We start from the raw sequence: 6,000 nt of genomic DNA, 5'->3' as shown, positions 1-6,000 counted from the left end.
TGGAGTCTTGGGTGAACTAAGGTTGAGAGCAATGAACAGAATGGAATTGACTAAGACTTCCTCATTTGGACAAATTTCAAACATTGATGTAAAAATGATATTATATTTCTTTAAACACAGCAGGAATACCAATGGAAAGGAAGATACAAGCCTCTCTCTCTCTCTCTCTCTCTCTCTCTCTCTGGAGTAATTCCAAAGCACTTCATTGGAATCTTGAATAACAATGATGACTTGGATATGGCTTTTGGAAGCAGTGACAGTGCCTAAGAATCACTTTATCTGAGACTGAAATGCATCTACTTCTCCATGTCTACTACCTCAGAAAGCGTTGCACATGGAACCTACTGAAGATTAGTGGAGCCAGGACCGAGTCTGATAGGAAATCTGTTATATTTCCTTCAAAATAGTAATGTGTTCTACCAGAGATCATGCCAGGATCCAGGAGTCAATAAGGCATTTTCTAAACCTCTTAATGATGTCCCAGTTGCAAAGCCAAAGTCATTCTCTGTACAGTTTGGTCGAAATTATCACATTTGCTTGCCAAGACTTGGCTGCTTCCTAATGCGGACTAACTCTAGGTAAAACTGTAAAGGTGTCCACATTTGGCCTTGTGTCCTAATTCAATTCTCTGCATCTCCCCTACCTCCTCTGTGCCACCTTCCTTGGCCCAGCCACCCCTTAGATACCCCAGGCCCACAGGCAAAAGTTCTTCTCCTTTCTCTGTTCACAAGAAAGCCTTGATGTAAATTCAAGTGACTATATTTCCTATTCTAAAAGTGTTTTTGTGGAATGAAAGTCTTTGTTGTTGTTGTTGTTGTTGTTGTTGTTTTTATCTTTTTAAACACAAGGTACTTTGTTAGTAGAAAGTCTTTGTTTTTTAATTTGGGGTGGAGGGGTGGGGAGAGATTGGTATTCGTGCATGTATGTATGGGCTTACATGCCTAAGGAAACCCTTGTCTGGTACCCTTCAAGTTTAACAAATGTATTCCAAGCACTTTGCAAGGATAAATGGTGTTTGGGCAGTGACTCTCAACCTTGCCTACATATTAGGATCACCTGGAAGGCTTTGGCAATGTACCAATGTCTGGGCCTTACTCCTGCCTAGGTAACGAGACTCCTAGCCAGAGTTTAGAACCACTGGCACAATGAAACACACTTGGGCTTTGGCATTGGAAGATGTAGGTTCAAATCCCAACTCTGATACTTACAAATAGCACAACTTTGAATGATACTTAGCTTTAGTATGTTCCAGTGTCTTCCTATTTAAATGAGGTAGTGATACCAATCTCACTGCAGTGTAGTTAAATGACCAATGGAGTGCCTGATCCCTAGCACAGGCTCAATAATTTTGGTTCCTTTTCCCCAGTTGCTAGACACTTGAGCTAACACAAGAAATCACAGATGCAAAGAACCAAGTACCACAACAGTGTCTGGCCCTCCATAAACAGATACATTCCTTTTGAAGAAAAAACCCATTTTCTCTGCCAGTCCCAAAAACTGTATCCAGAGCAGTGATTTCTCACCTCTAGATATACATTAGACTCACTATCAGAATTTTAAAAACAAAATAGGAAAAACAAAAAAATGTAGATGGATATTGTCTCCACCCCCAAAGATTCTGATTTAATTGATCTAGGAGAGGTCAATGTGAGTCCAGAATTTAAAATATGCTTTTTGAAAACAAAGACATATACATTATTGTGGAAACAACAATAACTAAGTGGTCAATTGTACAACTCTTAGTGGAGGATTGAAAAAATAAAAAATAAGTGATGAAAAGATTGATGTGCCTTCCAGTTCTGCCACTTATAGTATGACCTTAGGCACGTCATATAAATTCTCCAAAATTAAAAAATGGAAATAATAATATTTGGCTTAGAGGATAGTCATAAGGATCAAATAAAATAATGTAAGTGAAAGCGGTTTTTAAACCATAAAGCTCTGTACAATTTTAGCTTTTATCATTCTGAAAATGACAATGTCTTGGGTTATTAACATTAATATATAGTCTTATTAATATACTCTATTAATATATATTCCTTCTGAGATTTTATGATACCTGGGGGGTGGGATGGAGGGTTTGGGCATGGGAATACATAAGGACATAATATTCACCGCAATAAGACTTTGCCCACTATCTCCAAATGGGAAAAGAGAAGATTTTTCTCTTGGTCAAGAATCCATCAAACTGGGCTGGGTGTGGTGGTTCACACCTGTAATCCTAGCACTTTAGGAGGCCAAGGCTGGAGGATCGCTTGAGCTCTGGAGTTTGAGGTTGCAGTGAGCTATGATGATGCCACTGCACACCAGCCTGGGCAATAGAATAAGACCCTGTCACAAAAAAAAAAAAAAAAAAAAGGAAAAAAAAAAAGAATCCATCAAACTTCAAGGCAAATATCTCACCATCCCAAACAACAATTTATCTAGTAAGCAGATGGTTATTGGGACTTCTTATTTTTGCAATACAGTTTCTACTTCCCAAATTTGGCTTCCTCCTGCTCCTACAATACTCCCCTACTGACAGGTCTTTGAGGTAGATTAAAATAGTGCATTATTCTAATCACACAGCTCCTGGGTATCAGGTTTAATTTAGCTGCCTGTGCAGTAGGATGCTGGGATATTTTCAAACCTTTAACCTCTGGCATGTAAATCAGTCTGAATGTCAGCCAAGAAAAGTATTGAGATGTGAGTTAGCCTTGTGTCCACAGATACCACTCAATACTTCTGTAATAAGGAAAAAGAAAAAAAAAATGTTGCATTTAAACCTGACTTTGTGGCAGGTCCTACATACCAGGAATGATGAATTGGGAAAGTTTTCTAAATGCTGCCGTGATTCCCCCCTCCCCTCAGTGTTCAGACCCTCATTGCAGGTTGTAGCCACGTGCCATTCCAAGATTCTTTCAGACAGTGGTTCTCAACCTTGGTTACACCATTTGGAAGTTTGGGAGAAATCAGAATCTCAGGCCCCATCGCAGACTTGCCAATTCAGAATCTGCATTTTAACCTGAATTTCCCACAGGTGATTCCTATGCACATTAAAGTTTGAGAAGCTCTGTCTGACAAAATCATCTCATCAAAGCCTCCCAAGCCAATATGGCAGTTAATATCCTCCATCTCACAGATGAGGCAACTGAGACTCAGACGGGAGAAATTACGTGATTAGGTCAGGACCATATGGCTAGTTACTGACAAGCCAAGACTCGTCCCAGATCTGCTGGTTCCAAGAGCAGAGCGCTTTCCACCTCACAACAACGGCCCTGATGTAGGGTTGTTTGGGTTTTTTTAAACTGTCATTGAGGACACAATGTCTATAATTTATTTTGCATCTTCTGCACAAAGCAGCTTCTCAGAGATTATTCCTAACAGATTAACTGCAAACAGAAGTAAAAGAGAAAAGTTTTGAGAGACACACCATCCAGAAAATGAAGATGACAAAAAGTAAGATTTCTACTGATTAAGGACTTTCACAAGAAAGCCGGAGAAAGGCTCCAATCTATGGATTTCTGGTAACCCTGGAAACCTGCACTTCTGTAGCACAGGGATAAAAACCCTCAAAGGACTGGGATGAAGATTAGTAACATAATTAGAGAGAAGGCAGATGGAACCCTTTGAGAAATAAATCAATACCCACACAGACGCAGAATACCAAAATAGGAACCCTCCTCCACCAGGTGATGCCCTGCAGCGAAACACTGTGGCCATGTCCTAGGTGCAGCCAAGCATTAGGGACATTGACTGATGACACTGTTCTGCCATCTTGCACCTTTGCCCTGCCTGATCCAAACTCCAGGCACTAGCAGTCCAGGCTGTGCCAGTGGCTGAAGGAGCAACACTACACAAAGGAAAAACATTGAAATGGATGCGGGTGGACTAATTAGCTGTGTGACCTTAGATAACTCACTTAATCTCTCTGAACCTCAATTTCTACATCACAAAATGGGAGATAATAAACCTGTCCTCTCTCCATCGTGGACTTTTGAGTATTAATTAGGTTAATTCATGTGAAAGTGCTTGAGAAATCATGAAGGCTGATGATAAGTTATAACTAGTGTTATAATTACTAGTTTTTTCCTGGCCATGCAGGCATTGACACTTGAGATCCAGATTCACACTATCTTGCTGAAAATATGACTTAGTACTATGCAGAAGCCATCAGCTGCTGGTCTGCTTGAACTGTGTGTCAAGCTGGGTGCTCACAAATACAGGTTGTTCAGAAGAGACAAGAAATAAACCCAGGAAGGCCCCCTAGCAAAATAGCTCCCCTACTGGCAAGCTACACTGCCTCATATTCCACTGTTATGGCAGTATTATATTTTCATAGTGGAAGCATTGTCCTTGGGAAGATCTGAAATGCAAATTTTCCTAGGAAAGGTAACAGAGTGACTGGTTATCAGTCATTTATACTTGTAGCCACATGCCATTCCAAGATTCCTTTAGACAGTGGTTCTCAACCTTGGTTACACCATTTGGAAGTTTGGGAGAAATCAGAATCTCAGGCCCCATCGCAGACTTGCCAGTTCAGAATCCGCATTTTAACTTGAATTTCCCACAGGTGATTCCTATAGGAATCTGAATTAGTCCATCCATAGATTCCTTTGGTACTGCTCTTACGTAAGGGAATCAAATGGTAATTTCAACAGTGGAGAAAAGACAGAGAATTCTGGAAACTGAAATCCTGCCTTGAGAGGCAATTCTTACATCCCTATTACAGCAGGATGCAAGAGAGCATAGGAGGTAAGAGTCCCAAACTAGTGAAAAGAACACTAAATAAAGGAGTGGTAGAGAAAACAGAACCAAACTCTTTTATACATTTTTCCCAAGGCCTAAAAGGGGAAGAATTGAATCCTATGTTCCTTTGCCTGATCCAAGTCCCTGTTAGCTTTGATTTCTTTGTCTTTTCCACTTTGGAGCAGAGTTTAGCTTGATATTGCTGCAGGTAATGGAAAAACAAAGCTAATTTAACATTCTCGACTATTGCTCCTCTTAAGTCATCATTTACTGCAGACAAGTAGCTAATCTGCAAGGCTCTCCTAATTGTAGCATCTTTTTATCAAAAGTCCGTTAAAGGGGATTGGAATCACCTATTTGAAGAAAAAAAGCATTCAGGGTCCTAAAAATGATCCTCTAAGGCCATAGGCCTGGAAAATATTCTAGAACCCTTCACTGGTGTAACATGCTGCCTCGGTTTCCCCAGGAAGATCAGTGTCTGGAGAACTAAAGACAAGCCAATGAGGGGATAGCACTGAACTAACTGAACAAAATGGATAGCTCACACTACCCAGACAGCCCTAATGAATCCTGTTCCCCAAACCTGCACATTCGTGAGCTTTTAAACCTGCCAGCTCATCCATGTCCCAGCTAGCACTGATCAGTGGATACAAACCACTCAGGGTGTCTATGCAGTCACCTTTGATCCCACTCTTGCTGTGAATCCCTGCGCTCCTCCGGTTCTCGTGGATTCTAACCTCGCTGGTCTTCCCTTTCATTTCTGGCCTTGCTCTCATGCATTGTACTTGACCCCTGAATTTAGATCCCAAATGTGATCCTCAGAACTCTTCACCCATTGTAGTAGATTGGATGTATTCATCACCAATTTTTCTGATTCTCCTCCCTGTGAGAGGATTACACAAGCCTGCCCTGTTGAACTCTCACATGGCCGATGAAAAGGGAGCAGAAATGCTACTCAGAATCAGAGCATGAGTTGCCATCTCTGTTTTCCCTCTGCCTCAATGACCAGAGATGTTTCAGGAAAAGGCTGGCCCATGTCTCTGGGCCCAGCATAGAGACGTGGAGCAGAGTTGCCACTGGCCCATGTTGGACATGGGAGTGAGAAATAAACCTTTGTTATCATAACATTGAGATTTGGGAGTCTCGTTTGTTACTGCAGCATAACTGATTGACACATCCTTGGATTCCTTCTACCTACAGCAACTTCAAACACACAGACGACTGCTAGATCTGACTCTAGCCCCAACACACTGTGATCATCAGAGAGGGAGG

Source organism: Eulemur rufifrons, chromosome 6 (assembly GCF_041146395.1).
Source record: "Eulemur rufifrons isolate Redbay chromosome 6, OSU_ERuf_1, whole genome shotgun sequence".
Lineage (NCBI taxonomy): Eukaryota > Metazoa > Chordata > Mammalia > Primates > Lemuridae > Eulemur > Eulemur rufifrons.
Note: the sequence above shows the minus strand (reverse complement) of the source record.